Below are 20,084 nucleotides of genomic sequence, written 5' to 3'. Positions count from 1 at the left end.
GTTAGTTACACAAAAGAAATAAAAACTTATGTTCACAGAAAACCTGTACATGATGAATATACTCTTCATAACAATCACAAACAAAACAACCCAGATGTGCTCCCTTGGAAGAATGAAGAAACAAACTGTGGTGCATCCACATAATGGATTATTAGCAACAAGAAGCAATGGAGTCTGGGTACACTCACCATCATGGAAGATCTCAAGGGCATTATGCTGAGTGCAGATAAAGCTAGTCTCATTTCAGGTTTAGAGAACTCTGGGCAGGAGGCCTGGTAACCCAGGTTCATGGTCTTGTTGACATTAACTATCTGTGTCACCTTGACTGGGTCACTTCCCCTCTTTGGACCTCATTGTTACTTTCTTCTGTAAAACTAGACCAGTGGTTCTCAGATTTACTCATGTGAAGGAGCAATCAGAAGTCAATCATCAGAAATACCATATTCTTGTCCTAGCTGGTGCTGCTAAATGGTTGAGCTTTGGTCTGTAAGCCAAAGGGTCATGTGTTCCATTCCTGGTTAAGGGCACATACTTAGATCGCAAGTTTGATCCCTGGCCCCCATCAGGGCATGTGTGGGAGGCGACCAATGGATGTGTCTCTCTCACATAATTCATTCTCTCTCTCTCTCTCTCTCTCTCTCTCTCTCTCTCTCTCTCTCTCTCTCTCTCTCTCTCTCTCTGTCTCTCTCTCTCCCCATCCCTCCTTTTCACTCTCTCTAAAAATCTATGGAAAAATATCCTCTGGTGATAACAAAAGTAAAACAAAACAAAAGCCAGTCTCAAAGGGTGACATACTGTATGATTCTATTTATATATAAGAACCCCAAAGTGACAAACCTACAGTCATAGAAAACAGATTCCTAGTGGGACTATTAAGAAGTAACACAAGGGAGTCTGTGGTGATGCAAGAGTTTTATATTCCTACTGGGGTGCTTTCACACCAATCTGCACATGTTGCAAACCTAAAATAATAAAGAATGCATGTAAAACCTTGTTGTATCTGAAAAGGTCAAAGTTAACAATATTTTACCAATGCCACTCCTGGGTTTAGTAATGTATTAGGGTTATCTGAGATATTATTATTATTATTATTGGGGGATGCTAAGGGGAAGGGCAAAGGGCAACTCTATGCACTATTTTTGCAACTTATTTCAAATAAAAATATTTTTAAATTATAATAAAATATATCTAAATAGTGATTTCCAAAATTTTGATGGGTATTAGAAGCATCTATGAAACTTGTTTCTAATACAGACTTACATGAGTATCCCTCCAATGTACCTATTTAAATAGATCCAGATGATATATATATATGTTGGTGATCCAGCACATGACAATTTGAGAACCATTAGACTAAAATAAAGGCAAAGGTATTAGAAAGAAAAAAATATCCCCAATAATGTGTATTCTTCTATTTAATGAGTAATTACTAAGAAGTCCTACTTAAAATCACAGACCACGGTATATAACTGAGTAAAGAAGCTGTCATTTATAGATAGTGAAAGATGTGCAAATAAAATCAATTCCTGATCTACTTAAATGCAATACCACTATTCAGAACAAAACTTGACATATCAATACAGAAGTAAAAATGCTGATATGACAAAAAACATAATATTAAAACAAAGGTTTGTAGGGAAAACATATCCTCAATGAGAAACAAGGGTTAGGTTCTTACCTGTGATTCCATGTAAAATAATTATTGTTGACAAATCCCACACTCACACACTCACACACACACACACTCACACAAGCACTTGATTTAAAGATGCTTTTGTTAGGGGGGGGGGGGGAAAGACACATTTAAAGACCAACCTAGACATTATTCCATATATAACACAATAAGAGTTAAAATCCCAAGAGTCTACAAAGACTTCCCTCAGTTATTCTCTCTTAAGAGCCTGTCACAGGAATGGGTAAAAGTGGCACATTTCAAACTCCAGGCCCATGGCTTTCACATTTACATTGTGCCTCTGTGCCAAGTGCACACCATACCTGGTTACCTTTCCTCAGGGAGGAATGAATCACAGTTCCCCACTGTCTCTCATCAACCTTCTTACTGGAAGAAATGTAGCAACATAACAGAGTAAATCAAGACTTAGGGCACCATTTCTAAGATTGCTAATCTCTATTTTAAGCAGTTGCTACAAATTCTAATGCTAGATCACTTGCTCTTAGCTCTGTGGAAAAATAAATTCTTTGGAGTGAAAAATTACCATCGTTTTCTGATTACGCTCAAATAGTTCAGTGGTTTAATATAGCTTCAAGGGAATCCTTAGTCATAAGCTTAATCCTGCCCTTTAAGGCTATCTAACCTGTCCATGCTACTTTTTTTTTAATTTATTTTTTTAATTGATATCAGAGAGGAAGGGTGAGGGAGAGAGAGATAGAAATATCAATGATGAGAGAGAATCTTTGATCAGCTGCCTCCTCCAAGCTCCACTACTGGCGATGTGCCCTGACAGGGAATTAAATCACAACCTCCTGGTTTATAAGTCGATGCTCAACCACTGAGCCACACGGGCTGGGTCGGACCATGCTCCTTGACTACAGGTAACAATGCCAATCAGCAGGTGGCAAAAATGAGCATCAATGAAAGTCCAATGAGTATTTGTGCTTGAAGAAGGACAAATCCTTTCAATGTAAGTACCATCTCCTCTACTATAAATGAAACAATACCCAATATACCGTGTCCCGAGAAAACCTGAAGGAGAGCTAGGGAAAGGGCATTACATTATGAGAGTGTGAACTTTTGTTCTAGTACCAACCCAACACATACTGAGTCTCAGCTGTCTCATGTAATTAATATATCAATGCACAGTCTATTATATGAGAACAAGCTAGCAAGCTTGGTACAAGTATCTGGCCATTTTTAACTATCTATACTTACAGAAGTGGCATAAAGCAGGGGTCAGCTAGCTATGCTCTGCAGGCCAAATTCAGCCCATCATTCATTTTACAAATAAAGTTTTATTGGAATGCTGGCACGCTCATTTGTTTACCGACTATCAGTGCATGCTTTCATGCAGCAACAGCAGAGTTAAGCAGTTGTAACACAGACAGTAGGGCCCACATGGTCTAAAGTATTTCCTATATGACCCTTTACAGGAAAAGCTTCCTCGCCACTGGCATGAAAAGTCACATCTCTGATGACAAAATAATCACACAATTCAAAAATCCTCCAATAATTACAAAGAGATGCAGTTTCCACCTATCAGACTTGGAAAGAAAGAAAAAAGGGGGTGGGGAGTTGACAACTTACTCTCGGGGTGAGAAAGGAAAACAAGCACTCTCATACATTGCTGGTGGGCAGCCAAAAGGGAGGAATTTTCCCAATGGAGACAAATGTGCTAATATCTGACAAAATGAAAAATGCTGTTACCCTGTGGCCCAGTAATACTACTAGGAAGCTATTTCAAAGACACCAGCTAAAACTATTAAATGTATCATTAGTAAAAGTATCCCTTGCAGCATTATTTTTAATAGCAAAAGACAATAAACAAACCTCACTATGGATCAGGTCACACATATCAGAAATAATACTAATAATTATTTCAGTAGAATGATAATCTAAGTAGTATTAAGCTATATGGATAGCTCTCCAAAAACCATGATTTTTATTTTCTATAGAAATAATCCCTTTTATCTGGGGGAGAAATAACCTGGTACTGTCCCATTTCTATTAATTAATTGTCTTAATGACTATTCTCAATCCCGTAGTATATACAACAATAAAAAAGTTTAAAATATATATTTACAAATCTTATTTGTGCCATCAGAACTGAAACATCACAATGGAATTTAAAAGCAAATAATATTTATTGACAAAGAATATTGACGAAGATAAAGATCTCTGTGAAAGAGCTGGCCTTTCTGTTTCCTTAATTATTTATAGGTATTTTTTAATTGCAAGTATATGATAACATAAAAGCAAAGAAATCTCTGTTTATACAGAATATACTTTTCACACAGCGACAATAATATTAAAATGGTTTACAGTAAATGTTCACAATTTGGATTAGTGATTAGTCCTGATTAGTGAACAGAAGCTTGCTGAATACAGGCACCTCAATGAGAGAGAGAGAGAGAGAGAGAGAGAGAGAGAGAGAGAGAGAGAGAGAGAGAGAGAGAGAGAGAGAGAGAGAGAGAAAGGGGGGAGGGAGAGGGAGAGAAGAGACAGAGGTGTTCAGATGTTTTCCCTTTATATATTTTTTAAGATTTTTAAATTAATTTTTAGAGAGAGAGGAAGGAAGAGGGAAAGTGAAAGAGAAACATTATCGCTGTTAAGAGCAGAACACTGATTGACCAACTGCCTCCTGCAAGCCCCCTATCAGGGATGGAGCCCACAAACCCAGCAAGTGCCCTAACAGGAACTGAAACCAGCAACTTTTTGGTGCCCAGGATGATGCCCAAGCAACTGAGCCTCACGGGCCAGGGCTCCTTTTTATTTCTTAGAAGGGAATGGAAGCGGGAGGGGAATTGGATAAAAGAAGATGAAGAGATTAGCCAAAGAACATGTATTCATAGTCCCTGGACACAGACAACAGTGAGGTGAAGGCCAGGGGAAGGGGGCCTGGGTTTGGGTGGAGGTGGGCAAAGGGCAGGAGGAAATGGGGGACATCTGCAGTAGTGGCAATAATAAATTTTTTAAAAGAAAAGCAGTCTGGGATAGGGCATTTTATGCATTTGGTGTGAAATGACAGTTGTTTTTACCATTTGACCCTGATTCTCACAAATAAGAACTTGCACAAGTAATAAATTATTTTCAGTCATTAAAAAAAAAATCTGGTTGTCTATAAACAATGTATAAAAGAAACCAACCAACCATTAGGTTTTCCCACATCTATATCCCATTAAAAGAGTTTTCTCTTCCACCTAAATCTATCATAGTCATTTACCTTTCACGAATATTTTCTCACATTGTTTGACAACTCTCCCAAATAAAGTATCTCATATGTATTCTCTCCCAATCAACAGCAAAGAAGAAAGTATTTTATATTCCTGCTTGTGAAAAAGGTCCAATTATAGATGAATTAAAATGAGTTCACTTAGTAGAGTAATGTGGAGTCTAAGGCAATGCTATGTGGGAGAGAACACTGAACCAGAAAGTGAAGGAACGTGAGTCTTCCCACCCACACGCTCCCACAAGCATTTATTAAGCACCCACACTTGCTTTGGGAACAGCAATAAATAGGACAGTTCCTGTACTCAAAAAATTACTACTTATTCTTATATAATACAATTTTACTATACATAAGAAGCCCCAAATGTACCTTGTTTCCCCTTTCTGTTTAATTTGATCTATCAACGAGCACTGGTAAAGCACCCATAACATCAATAGTGTAATTTATTGTAAGTTACAAAGGGCAAGAAGCTATGGATGCCTTACAGTTATTATAACAACCTGTGGATTGCTCTATCTGTATGTCACAGTATAAAGAAGGCAGGGGTGGAGGGAAGAGTGAGGGGCTAAGAGATCAACCAAAAAGGACCAGTCTGCATGCAAATAAGCATAACCCATGGACACAGACAGTAGGAGGGTAAGGACCTGGGCTGGGGGGGCAGGAGCAGGCAGGGAGAGGTCAATGGGGGGGGGGGGGGGGGGGAGACCTATGTTATACTTTCATCAATAAAGGACTAATAAAAAAGAACAAGTTCCCAAGGGGATAATTATTAATAACTTGTCTTTAGTCATAGTAAACTGCAGATCGAGGTTTAAACCCAGGGTAGTTCATTTCCTTTCTCCCATACTGAATCGCCAGCACAGATGAAACAACAATCAAGATCTTAAAATTCTATTTGGAGAGACAGATTGGTACCATTTGTTTTTATTTTCCTTGAAACAACAGCTAATAGAACTGACTCACCAGGAAAAAAAAAAAGAAGAAGAAGAAAAAGAAAAAGAAACATTAAAATGTATATGCTAAAGATTAATTCATCAGAGTCATGCTTTCATGATCTATTAAACTATAGTTAGTCTTTTCAAACAAAGAAAATCATCCATACTCTAAAAAGTAAATTATGTGTTATCTGCCTGGTTCAGACAACCTAAAATATTATTCCCAGCCCTCCCAACTACCTTTTTTTTCTTTCAGTTTCACAGAGAGGTAGCTTATTTAGAGTACAAATACTGTAAAATCCACGGCAGTTCTTCCTCCCAAGGAACAGCAGACGGAAATGACACAGAAATATACAGTAGCCTCATTTATGCAAACTTTCCCTGAGGAAATAGGTGGATCTACAAACAAAGGCATACATACATGCCAAGTACCCGTGGCCATGCAGCACAAAGTCTTAGCAGATATTTTGTTCAAAAATAGCTCTTAGAATATCAAAGCCATTACAACAACTTTTTTAGCACAAGAATTCTGGCGCAATAGGTGTGGTCCTGTTATGATGAATGCCAAGAAAAGGGAGCTAAAATAATTACTGACACATGCACTTTTTGATCCTAAAATAAAAACCAATGAGCTATTTAGTGCAGTAGTCTCACAAAAAGATCATTGTATTCTACTTTTTGTCCCCACAGTTTCATAAACATCATTCACATGTCATTCTTACTTTATTTTCTTAATCTCCTTTTACCACTTTTCTTGAGGAAAACTGGAAAGATAAAAACTAGAAAATATAAAGAATTTTATTTATATTTTTATCTCAAAAGCAAAACTAATTCTTTATTCAGGCCATTTCTTTTTGACCAACAACCTAACCTTTCTCTAATTCACTGTGAAAATTCAAAAATCACCTTTATGTGATTCCATAAGATCAATTCTCAAAAACAAACAAAAAAACCCAAATGTGACCAGTCATCAAATTAATATTGCATCCATTTTTTGTTGTTTAAACAATTTTTTCATTGTTTTCTAGTTTCTCTTTTGAAAAAACAAAAACAGAAAAACAAAAATGAAAAGAACTTAGCTACATTAAAAAAAAAAAAAAAAAAAAGTAAAAACCTTTGGCAAACAAGTTACCCTAATAATCACTGATTAGAATCTTCAGTGGACTATCCATACAACTTAAGAGTTCTGTGACATAATTGACAATATGCTGAACATAAAAAAAAAAAAAAAAAAAAGAAGGCAGAGGGTGTGGGGTTGTGTTCAGTGCTGGCCACAGTGCTGTGGGATGGCTGTAACAGTATGGAATAGAAAGAATGAGTTTCTAGTTGAACATCTCCATATATATGGTTTATGAACTAAACACATTTGTCTCTGTATAATAACTGTGATGACAATGGTGGAGTGATAGAAAGGCTTCCAAATACTCCATTTAAAGTCATAGTTACATAACACCAAGATTTTCTAGAAAACACTCATCCACACTGAATTCTAAGGATTAATGCAGAGAAAGATTAATACCATTTGGTATTACTTTCTTTAAAAACATAAAATGTTATTTTCTGTCTCAAACATTAAAATGGAATATAATTATACTCTTAATGTTGAATGAATAACAGATTAAAGTAATTCTATTACTCACCTTCATTGTTTTCCTTATTCCATCTGCTTTAGTAATTTGTTTTCTAAAGAACATAGGCTTAGTAAGAATCAACAAGACACCACAGAGAGACATTCTCCTCTTTTTTATTAATAACATATTAAATCTGCCTATTTATAGTCTTAACTATCTGACCTCATGATCTACATAGGTAAATGGATTTCTTTCATTTTTAATCCTCAGTGTGTACTTAGTAGCAACTACTAACCAGGGGCAAATAATAACTTGATATATATCTTTTTGATCATTAAAGTAAAATATGGTGAAATTGCATTTTCTGCTGTTATAATTTATGTGTACCTTAAATGTCACAAGGTTTCTTTGTGAGTTAAACTTGAGACACAACTCATGAATATATTTCTATGGATAAACTAAGTTTGAATGATGCAAGTCAGATTTCTACAAGGTATTTAGAACACTGCCCTTCTTTAAAAAATAATAATAACCACTCTGATTTTATTGAACTATTTTCCAAGTTTGGGATACATTTTATAGTAGCAAGCTGATTTATAATTTGAACACTTAAGAATCTTTCCGAGGTACAACAAATATTAATTCTCCATTCCTTCAGGTTTTTATAATCTCATTACTTCTAAAAAGACTTCTTTAAATATCAAACAGTTGTAAGAAATATTTCCATGCACTGTTAGTTAGAAGGTAAATTAATATGTCAACTATAGAAAATAATATATAGAAGTTCCTCAAAAATTAAAAATAGAACTACCATATGATCCAAAAGTTCTGAGTATATAGCCAAAGAAAATGAAAAAGGATATTAAAGAGATATTTGCATTATATGTTCATTGCAACATTGTTCACAGTATCCAAGATATGGAAACAACCTAAGTGTCCAAAAATGAATTAATGAATAACAAAGATCTGTTATATCTGAATGGTATTTGTATTAGTATTCGAACTGGTATTAGTATGACTATGGAATATATATGGATCATACTCACACACACAATTTTAGTTCACGTTTTTCTTCACTTCATGATTTCTTTCAAGTCACCAAACTGCCGATGAGTTTCAATTAAAGGGACCATTTTTATTATCCATAATCTCCCCCCTAAATTTTAGCATACACAAAAAGACTAATTTTCGCATGTCATCTAAGATTACATAATGCCAGGCATCTACATACTGGATGAGGTTAGCATGGTCATTAAAAAAAAGAATGAAGTTGTAGTGCACACATTTTTACAAAAGAAGTACAGTACTATAAACAAAATGATGAGTCAGGTTATGCTCTTTGGTTAGTTAAGTAAGCAAAGCCATATATAATCAAGTACCAGCCAAACCAGAATTTCCACTAGCAACTTTCTATTATGACTCATGCTGACAGTTAATATTACTCTCAGGGTCTTCTCTAAAAGTTTATATTAAGGGCCGGTTTTTGTTTGTTTGTTTAATTCAGATAAATTTAACTAAATGTGATTTTTTGCTCATAACATAAAGTGGTGTTAATATAGAGAGGCCCTATGCCAGAATGATATATGGGGAAAGAGCACCAATCTAGGGATAAAAATGATTAATTCTAGTTTGAATTTCTCTGTTAAGTAACTTAATACCTCTGAATCTCCATTTATTGATTTCTGATAGTGAATGAAGAATATATCCAAAATCTGCCTTATAGGGTTCTTATATTATAAAAATTGATTAATAGTTGATAAAAGTGAAAGCCCTAGATAAATGTACTTATTATAAGTTTATTAAAATGCTCATGATAATCTGAAAGGAATTACACTCTGTCTTAAAACGAAAGAGCGGTTAAGTAATTGTATACACACATAGTGTTTCATAGACTAAGGATTATCTAATTTTTCTTCTCTAACAGCACACATTACATCATTGCACATACATTTAATGTGTCAAAGGAAAAAATTATGTAATTGTCTATCCAAAATATCAATTCACAAAATTTAAGTTCAGCTTCTTCTATAAAAAGTTGATTGAAAGAGTCCTCAAACATATTAAATGCGTAAGAGTAATAATAGCTGATAAGAAAATATTAGACTATTATAAAAAGCCAATGATTAGAAAATGTTAGATTATTTTGGTAAATCATATATACTTACGGTTCTTTTGAAGAGTCTCTCTAAAATGGTACCACTCCATTGGCTATTCACTCTTAGAGAACGCTAAACCAACTGTCCTGTTCAGTTACTAACTCTACTGTTTATCATGTGTTAAGTGCCAGGCACGTCCTACCTCAGGCAAACACAAAAAAGAAGGAATTCACAGGTCTTACAAAATCATCCCAAGAATGATCAAGTAACACCTTCATGGGTCATTTTTCTGAAGATAATGTGTTTTATACAGTTTTCTAAAAGTAGCTCCTAAAATATTAGAGAATTCAATGTTGTTGTTGTTGTTTTTATCTCCTTCTTAAAGTTAAAAATGCTTGCAGATTAGATAATTTAGTTAATCATTAGATGCTAGTGTTAAGGAAAACATCTGTATACTATCAACATAAAATCTTAATATTTCTAGGATGACAGTTTGAAGAAAGGTAGGTATGTAAAAATAAGATTCAGAAAAAAGATGAGGCATTTAAATTTGTTAAAACTAAAAGGAAACAGGTAAATCCCCATCAGATACCCTAAAACTTCTCTTTAAAAGGTGTCTACAACCCGGTGGGTGTGGCTCAGCAGTTGAGCATCTACTAACTATGAACTCGGAGGTTACGGTTGGTGGTTGGTTCCATTCCCGGTCAGGGCACGTGCCCTGGTTGTAGGCTGGATCCCCAGAAGGGGGGCATGTAGGAGACAGCCAATCAATGATTCTCTCTCATCATTGATGTTTCTACCTTTCTTTCTCTCTCCCTTCCTCTCTGGCACCAATAAAAGTATTAAAATAAAATAAAATAAAATAAAATAAAATAAAATAAAATAAAATAAAATAAAATAAAATAAAAGTTGTCTATCATTTCCACCTCTACTTCCTGACCTCATATCCTGACCTAATCTCTCTCACAAGTCCACTCCCTTCTGGCTGCAATCCCCTAAACCCACTGAGACTGTCATAAATTTTTATTATCACCAGTGATCCTCATGTCCCTCTGGATATTTAAAAACAGACCTCTTTGTTATCTCACTCGATTTCTTAGCAGTAATCTAAGCATCTGATACTGACAATCCTGAAATTTTTCCTGGAAACAAACTCCTGCATGTGATACATCACAGTTTTCCAAGAGAGTCCCAATTGCCTCTGTTGTCCCTGCTTCAGCACTTAAATCCAAACCCCACCACACTTCCATTTTACATTCAAGTGTCCCAGGTTGCATATCAATGATATAGTCACCCTAGCTGGGGGATTAGTGCCCATCTTGTTTACATCTCCTATTTGCTATCTATTAGGCATCTCAAACTTGACAATCCCAAAAGTGAGATCTTCATTTCACTTCCTTAGCCTTAGTCATCTCAAAAAGTAACCTCCTAAATGCCAAAAATCTAAAAATTAACCTCAATTCCTCTTTCCCCAACTACCAACCTTCACTCCAAAATAGATGGTGGATCCATAAACTCAGTCTCCATTACAACCATGCCAGGTCAACCCACCATCCCCTCCCACCTACACCACCATCACAATCTCCCTGTTTCTGTGCTCATGCTGCAATCCAACCTCTCCCCAAAGCTTCCACGGTGATCATTTTAAAATCTAAACTCTAGCAATCATTTCCCCATTTCAATCTCTCGAAGGCTTCCTACAGGTCTAAAAGGAAATCCCAAACCTCAGATTGGTGAATAAAACCAACCAGCTTGGCCTTACCTGTCTCTCGTGTCCCTTTCATTAGCCCCTGGGGCTACAGCAACACTGACTCTCTTGTAGGCATAATATCCATAAGCCTTCCCAGGCTTAAGGGTTTTGTCTTTGCTCATCCCTACACCTGGAATTCTTCTATCTCATAAAGGCTGTCAGGGAGCTTGTCTAAAGAAGCAGAGAAGTTGCCATCACATCACCCCATGTTAATTCTCTTCAAAGCATTTAGCACTATTATTTCTCTTTTATTTATTTTGTTTGTCTGATTCCCCAGACCCTGCCCCTCCTCAGAATATAAATTCTGAGCAGAGCTACTTTGATGGCCTTTTCACAGGAGGATGCTCACAGACACTCAGGCCCAGGCAGGGCTGTCTGTCAAAGCAAGAGAGTCCACTACCAGGCCCTCTACACAAGCATGCCGAAAATTCTCAACCTGCGGGCCACATGCCTCGTTCATTTGGCCCATGTTAGCCTTTGAGTTTGACATGCTTGCTCTACAGTAAGACCCCTCAGCTCCTACAGCAGAGACCACAGAGACAAGGGTTCCATTCCTCGGTCACTGCTCCAATAATTCAGTGGAGGACAGAAGAGTGAAGGTGACTGAGCTCTACGTGTGGAGATAAAATATTGAAGCAAGAATAAGAGATTGCAAGAAGGAAATATGGGTTAAGCCTCCATCTGTCCATCTGTAATAATTTCTCATGCTGCACGCAGGGCAGGCCTGACATGAGGCCTGCTGAGAGCAACGTTTGCCTCATGCACTTATGATATTTTAAAAGATAAAATATATAATTTTTGCAGTTTAGATTAATAATTATAGCATCACTCCCATAGCCTAAAATTTAAGCAAAAAAATTACTTTTGCTAAATGTGAGATAGTCCAGCTGACCACCTGGACTGATTCTCAGCTTAGCCATTGATGGGCTGTGTGATCCATGGAAGGTCCTTACCCACCCTCTATCACAGATCCTCATCTGTGAAATGAGGTAGCCATGATGTGTACTCAAGGGTTCACTGTGAAAATTTAATAAGTTAATATAGAAAAAGTCCCCAGCACAGTGCTACCATTTAGAAATATCTAGCACTGATTGAATATTCTAATGCCCAAAGATAAGCAGGTCTTAATAGTAAACATCTTTGGAAGTGAAATTAATTCTGTGTAATCTCCCCTTCTACAAAAAAAGATGTCAGTTAAAAATTTAAATAAGTTATTAGTCAACTTAAATTTAAAAATGCATACTTTTTTGTAAGGCTTCAAAATTAGTCACATGGAAAACTTGAGATTTTTTTATGAGGTCTTTTTATGGTGTGGTTTCCTCTTATTTAAAAAAATATTTATTGATTTTAGAGAGGGGGGAGAGAAAAGGGAGAGAAAGAGGAAGAGAGAGAGAAGAGAGAAACATTGACTTGCTGTTCCATTTATTTATGCATTCATTGGTTGATTCTTGTACATGCTTTTACCGGGAATTGAACCCACAACCTTGGTGTATCAGGACAACGCTCTAACCAACCAAGCTACTCTTAGAAAATAATAAGTAAATCTTAATTGAAGAGCTAAATATTATTTTCCTTAGCTCCCATGATATAAAGACATAGACATTATCACCATATAGGATGGACAAAAGCCACCATACTCTTTTATCTTTCGCAAGCACTCCACTTTTGTGTATTTTCAGTTTTGTGCCTTATTTAGAAACCCAGGGATGTTTGCCCTGGGTGGAGCTGCCAGTGTCACTGCCAGGCAAGGTGGAAATCCAAAAGGCAAAGTAAGCAAGAGACACAGTAGAGATGCTGTGTTTTCATGAAGACACACTGTCGCCTTGTGAGGACTCTGGGCCAGGAGTAAATGTCATTCTCAGTCAATAACTTGCTCTTCCACTTAGTCAAACTCTAGAACACACAGGCTTTAAGAATACCTTGTCTGTGATGTGCAACTTTTCCCCTGGGTGTTTCCTTCAACTTGGGAGAATTCTAAATACACACACACACACCCCTCCAGAATTTCACCAGCAATGAGTAATGTTTCCGTCTGCAATATTCTTGGTTTCATAATGTTGCATTTTGAATAAAAAAGAGATTTTCATCACTTTAAAATCAAAAGCACAAAAATAAGATTCAACCCCATACACACAGATCACAATGAATGCCACACTGGAACACTCTGGTCCCCTGTCCTATATTCTCTAAGCACCCGAGGCCATTCACAGGTAACTAGACTGCAAAAGCTCTACATGATACTTGTTAGCATTTACCTCTTTCTCTTCCAACATGGTGGATTTCTTTAGGGCAAGAAATTTGTCACTTTAATTTTTCAATTCCATTGGCACTAGTAGTCAATAAATGATTTTTAAAATGAGGACTATAAAGAGTAGATATAAAAGGGTATTTAGACATTCATAAGAATACTTCTAGAGAATCACACAAATGAATTGAAGTAGTCAAAGATATAAAGAGTGGGGGTTTTTTCATTGGTTGGTTGGTTTTTACTTTTAAGCAAAATAAAACAATAGGCAAAGCTCTTCATGAGGAGTCAGAGAGAGGGTCACAGCTTCCTTCAGGGGTTAGCACGAAAAGTTACACCAAACACTTTCATGTGAACCACAAGTTCCCAAAGTGAGAGAGAATGCAACTGCTGGGAGTTGCTATGGTAGCAAAAATAAACCTTATGCAGATACCAGAGGCATAATTTAACTTTTTTTTCTATTTGCTGGAAGGTGAGGGTGTTCAATGGTGATTGAGCATAAGAAAAGGAAAATGGCATCTAAACTATTCTCCAGAAGAAAATGGGAATTCAAAACATAGGCATAGCTGAGGCCTTCCTTGATTAAAAAAATAGAGGAAATCTTCATGCCCTCCCCCAAAAAAGGGTGAGGATGGATCTATACAGGTATAAGACTGGCAGCTAAAGGTGGTAAAGGACTGAAATGAAGCCATGAGTCCCTTCACTGCCATATTCAATAGGGTATTTTACACACACACAAAGGGCAAGGAGCCATGCTAGATAGTACAGAAAATGTATTAAAATATTCAGTCCTGCCATAAACACAAGCAAAATAACATGGGTATAAAGCATCTTAAAAGCCATGCCAAGTGAAACAGAGAGTGTATGTCTGGGCAGAACTATGAAGAAAAACATCCTGGAGGAGGTGAAGGTTGACATGGTCTTATGGGACATGTAGATGTTGAGATGGACTCAGGAAGCATTTCTGGGAGACTGGGTGTATGTACCAAATGTATGTCTGGGCAGAGACAGGTGTATATACTTGGAGAATAAGCAGCAGCTTAGTTTATTGATGGTTTAGGAGGAATGGCTCAGGCAATAGCCAGTGATAACACTAAAAAAAAAAAAAAAATGCAAATTATACTAGAGAGAACTTGAGTGAAGAGTATTTTGCAATCCCAATCCTCTCAGGTCCACAATCCATAATCACTGCCCAAGGCAGCTTGTCACTCACCCAGGTTCTTTCTCACCAACCCTAGCCATCCCCCTTCCATTGCACTGTGAAGCCCAGGAGTCTCTTTGACAATTAGGGGGAAAGAAATTTCCTCCCCAAGAAAGATTGGTTTGCAGATGTGACATTTGGAATCCTGCATCCGTTGTGCTGTCTTGCATCAGAAAGCCTAGGTTCAAGCCCAACTTTGCACTTTCTTCTTTTTCTTCTAAATCTAGAAATGGGTGATAACAATAGCTTCCATGGGAGTTATAAATATTACATGGCATACATACAAATAATCTGCCATCAGGTTATCCAGGCCCACTTTCTCCCTCCAGTTAGCTGGAGAGTTGAGTTAGTTTTATGGTTGGTGGCATGTTGAGCAAAAGTCCAGGGATACGAGTAAGATTAAAATGGAACCAGTTATTAAAGACAGTTAAAATGAATGACCCCGAGTTTAGATAGTACATAAAAATAAGTACATGGAAAGCCAGATAAGTAGAAAATTAGAAGTATTCAAGAGATATACAGAGCAGAATAGGTTTAGTAGGAAAGGGAGGAAGATAAGAATCTGTGGAGTGAATGATATTTCTAAATGTACTATTTCAGAGGTTTGCTAATTTCAATTAGAGCAGCAGACGGGTTTTGGTGGTGTGTGTGTGTGTGTGTGTGTGTGTGTGTGTGTGTGTGTTTAATAAACAATACAAACAGTAAAATAAGAGATTGGATGAGTCAAGTACCCCATATTAATCGAGATCATGATGACAGGTTAGAGAAGACTGAGAAAAAACCAGAAGACTGATGGGGGATGGGCAGCTGTAAAGGTAGTAGAGAGTGGTATCAGTCTCCAAGGTAGTGAGAATTCCTGGTTGTTTATGTCCTCTCTTGTAAAAATATAGAATACCACGGGAAAAAAAAGAATGGGGCAGAGGGGAAAGCCAATATTAGTATCACCTCAGTACTCAGGAGAATGGATATCTTCCAAAAGGAAATGCAGTGTTTTTGAAGAACAAGGAGGAGCAGAGGGAGGTATGAAGTGAAATTTATATTTGTTATAGAGGTTCAGAAGATACAGCCCCATGCATAGCTAATCCATTAATTCTCCAAAGTCTATATTTTTATCATTGTGTTATTTCTATTCAGATTTCTATTTTATATGTAAAAATAGGATTAATTTTATTACTACCTAATATCTACCTAAAAACCTGTAATCTGCAAGCCTCTTTCTTATTTCAAAATCTAGACTGTAATTGCAGATATTCTCTCTGCAAATACCCCTCTTATAGAACATTTTCAAAAGTAAGTAATAATTGAATACAACTGATAATTTATCTGCTAAGATTACTACTTAACTACCCTGACCTTAAATTGATGGATTTTTATACCTTTTGAGCTGATTATAGAACTGAATACTTCCAAAATAGCAAGCTAGGTGTTTTTTTTAGCTTATCAGTTGCTTTTCTCCTTATATGTAAACACATTTAGAGGAAATAAATTAAGGAGATAAAAATATAAATATCAAGATAAAATTATGAAATACAAATACTCTGTAATGAAACACAAAGAGACATCTTACTCATTTTTCCCCTTAAGTTATAAACTGGTATCTTATATTTGCTCACTAAAGATAAAAGCTTTTGAGAAGATAAGAAAGAAAATTTTAAAACTACACAAGGAACTGCAGAAAAGAAAACATCTTCTATATATATAAAAGCCTAAGCAACCCAACAACTGATCTACTGGTCACTCTGATACGCACTGACCACCAGAGGACAGATGCTCAACACACAGGACTGGGCTCCCTCCTATCTGAATCAGACCTGTGGCTGGACTGGGCCTGCAGGGATTGGGTCAAAATTGGCTCTCTGACATCTCCTGAGAGGTCCCAGATTGTGAGAGGGTGCAGGCCAGGCTGAGGGTCCCCACCAGTACACTAATACCTGCACCAGGCCTCTAGGGATTTACATAATACAGCATCAATTGATCAATGTGAAAAAGTGCTTTGGTGGAACTCTCCTTCTTTCTAGAAACCAATTAAACTTTTCATAAGTTTAGGTACCTGACCTAAAAAAAAAAAAAAAAAAAGAAAGAAAGAAAGAAAAAGTCAAAAGAGAAAACTTTAATTTAAAAATTACTTCCTTCCAACACTTCCACATAACTTTATTGCCTTATATTATCCAAAAGGAAGCCTCATCAAAAATTCCAGGAAAACCCATGTCTTAATTACTCTCACTTCAGAAAAAAAATGTATATAGGATATATGGATAAATTTATATTGTATGCACATACTGAATGTCCTGAAGAATACCTACTCTTCCAAAGGTATAATAGATTTAGGGCACTCTCTAGAGTCATATCTGCTAAGAATTTTTTTCTGGTGTTCTGAGATTAAGAGCTAGAGTTTAGCTCTAACATCCTGGGCCCACTTGTTATAAATCCAATATTTCAAAAATTAAAAGAAAAAGTGTAATTGCATCTATTGCTGAAATATTTATTTTGAAGGTATTTATTTACAGAGAAAGCCACTAATGACATAGATTAAGTGGCCTCTGTGGTTCCACCCCAGGGTTAACTCCCTTCTAGTCTTACTATATCTTGGTGTCTCAAGTTGGAGGAGACATTCCATTGCAGGACACACCCTTCAGTTTACACCCATAAACATTCTTACCATAAAACTACTAAATTTCCAATCTGGGGTCACTACTCAGCCTGGGGAAAAAAGAACCAACAAGCTCAACGTCTGCTTCTTACTTCCAAAATTCAATCCTGAGATACTAAGCCCCACCAAAAGGCAGAAACTCTTAAATTTACTTTTATGGGCCAGACTCACCCCTGCCTACCACAGGAAAATGTGATTAAGACCTCTGAAACACTCAATTTATTTCTTTTGTGGGAACTTCCACATTACTTAATTGTAGAAATAAATGAAACTTTTTTTTTAAGCTGGACCAATCTCTATTATATATCAGCAATTTATAAAACCCTTTAAAGCACTTTTTCAGCCTTTTCATTAAAAAATAAATTTAAAAAGGGGGATATCATACCATTTTAGATTTCCAGCAATATCACAACTGACCCTTTTACAAATGTGATATATTTTAGTTAACAAAATGTAATTTCAAGTATTTTCACATGTAATTTTGACATACATTTTTTTGATAGATAGCACTAGAGGAAAAGCAAATGAGATGTTTTGATAATGTTTTGCCTGAAGTTATCTATGTTCTTGCATAGATCCTTATGACTAAAATCACTAGTGACTTCGAAACATACTTCGTAAGACTTTTGTTTTAATAGTTCCCAATATCACTTAATGTGACAAAAAGTAAGATGAAAACAAAAAAATTAGCCTGGCTGATATGACTCATGGTTGAGCATAGACCTATGAACCTAGAGACCACTGGTTTGATTCCCAGTCAGGGCACATGCCTGGGTTGTGAACTTGATCCCTCAACATGGAGGTCGTACAGGAGTCAGCCAATCGATGTTTCTCATTTATGTTTCTATCTCTCTAGCCCTCTTCCTACCTCTCTCTCTAAAATCAATAACAATACATTTTTTTTTAATTATCCTAGTGTGCCCAAGTAAAGAATAAGAAAGACATTAGTACAGGGAACCATTCAACAATTCAAAACCAAGCATGAAGTAGGGGTGTGTGTGTGTGTGTGTGTGTGTGTGTGTGTGTGTGTGTATTTTAAAATTCACATTATGGAAAGTTTTGTCAGATGATTAAAACAGCTTTTAGTTAAGTTACTAATTATTTATTCATAATTAGGACACCACCTCCCCATACACAAATGATATGGTTTAAGCACAAGGTCACACATATTTACAAGAAGAAGAATTAATCTGAAGGAAGTAATAGCAGAGCTCTCTGTGTTAAGCAAAAAATAAAAATAAACAAAACAGCCGAAGCCGGTTTGGCTCAGTGGTAGAGCGTTGGTCTGTGGACTGAAAGGTCCCAGGTTCGATTCCGGTCAAGGGCATGTACATTGGTTGCGGGCACATCCCCGGTGGGGGGTGTGCAGGAGGCAGCTGGTCGATGTTTCTCTCTCATCGACGTTTCTAGCTCTCTATCTCTCTCCCTTCCTCTCTGCAAAAAATCAATAAAATATATTTTAAAAACAAAACAAAACAAAAAAAAACAGTCTGCCTTTTAGAGTGGCAATCTGTTTTAAAGAAAAAAATCTAAACTTCAAAAGTGAAAGGCTGGAAGCTGAGCCACAGCCTTCTCCTCTGTATCCTAGAGATAGCAGTACCTGTTCCTACAGGGTTGTTGTAAGGCTTAAATTACGCATGCCGTAAATCACCCACAGAGGTAAGATCAAAGAAAACTGTACTTGTCTAAGTGCTACCTATGAAGGGCAAATAGACTGTTCTTGAGTCAGACAGACATCTGACACCTGGGGGCATCCTGAAAAAAGCTTCAGAAGTATACAAACAAATTCATTGCAGTGATTTGGGGGAGGGGATGGGGTGAGGAGCAGGGGGGAAGACAGAAATCAGGTGGGGGGAAAGGCTAACATCACAGTGAATGAATAATTACACAGTGCCATACCTAAAATTCTGAAATTTCAGGATTCGTTACTAAGCACAGCAATGGCCTGGCAAATTTCCTATCATTTGGCAAATTCCACTGTTCAGTCAGGTGCACATGCCTATAAACAATGAAGTGAGAGCAGAGGGCTAACGGGGTTCAACACATGTATGGCACAAGGATTTGAACTCCCTAGGAACCACAAGGCAATCTCATCCTCTACTAAGGCTGATGGTGCAAAGACACACACACACACACACACACACACACACACACACTCACTCACACGTTTTCTTATTAAGTCAATACCATTTATATATAAGAGCAAAAGACATTGTTAAACTCACAAATCCTTCCCCACCCAGCAAGTACTAGTTTTTAAGACAGTATTGTTAAGAAAAGCAAAGAATATGAATTTTTAAACCTTCTAAATCAATGCCAACAGCAAGAGCCAACACAAACAAAAGTGAATTGTGAAAAATACTTATCACAGTTACCAGTCTTCACTCATCCCAGTTCCTTCTAGGACTCTTCTCATCTTCATCTCTAGGGGAAAGTTGCTTCCATGTATCAAGTAATCAAATATGTTTATTTTGAAGGGGAAACTACCTTAGATGTTTTTTTCAAAGTTACTCCTTTATAACATTCTAAAAGGAAAGCCTTTAAACAAATTTTTTAAGCAATACAGAATTTTGAAGCACTCAAAAAGCTCAAAGGATATAAATTAAAAACTCTTCAACAGAAGAGAAATGCTATGATATCCACGTGTGTGTGTGTGTGTGTGTGTGTGTGGAGAGAGAGAGAGAGAGAGAGAGAGAGAGAGAGAGAGAGAGAGAGAGAGAGAATATCAAAGA

At 36.7% G+C, this 20,084-nt stretch overlaps 1 protein-coding gene across 1 annotated transcript in view; it reads right to left on the bottom strand.

The window, feature by feature from the left end:
- The window catches only part of COBLL1 (cordon-bleu WH2 repeat protein like 1), a 140,624-nt gene that overhangs the window by 76,081 nt on the left and 44,459 nt on the right, over positions 1 to 20,084 (bottom strand). The gene's annotated exons all lie outside the window — the stretch shown is intronic.

Source organism: Pipistrellus kuhlii, unplaced genomic scaffold, assembly GCF_014108245.1.
Source record: "Pipistrellus kuhlii isolate mPipKuh1 unplaced genomic scaffold, mPipKuh1.p scaffold_m20_p_7, whole genome shotgun sequence".
NCBI classification, from domain to species: domain Eukaryota; kingdom Metazoa; phylum Chordata; class Mammalia; order Chiroptera; family Vespertilionidae; genus Pipistrellus; species Pipistrellus kuhlii.
The sequence above is the reverse complement of the archived record's forward strand: the minus strand, read 5'-3'. Positions and strand labels throughout refer to the sequence as shown.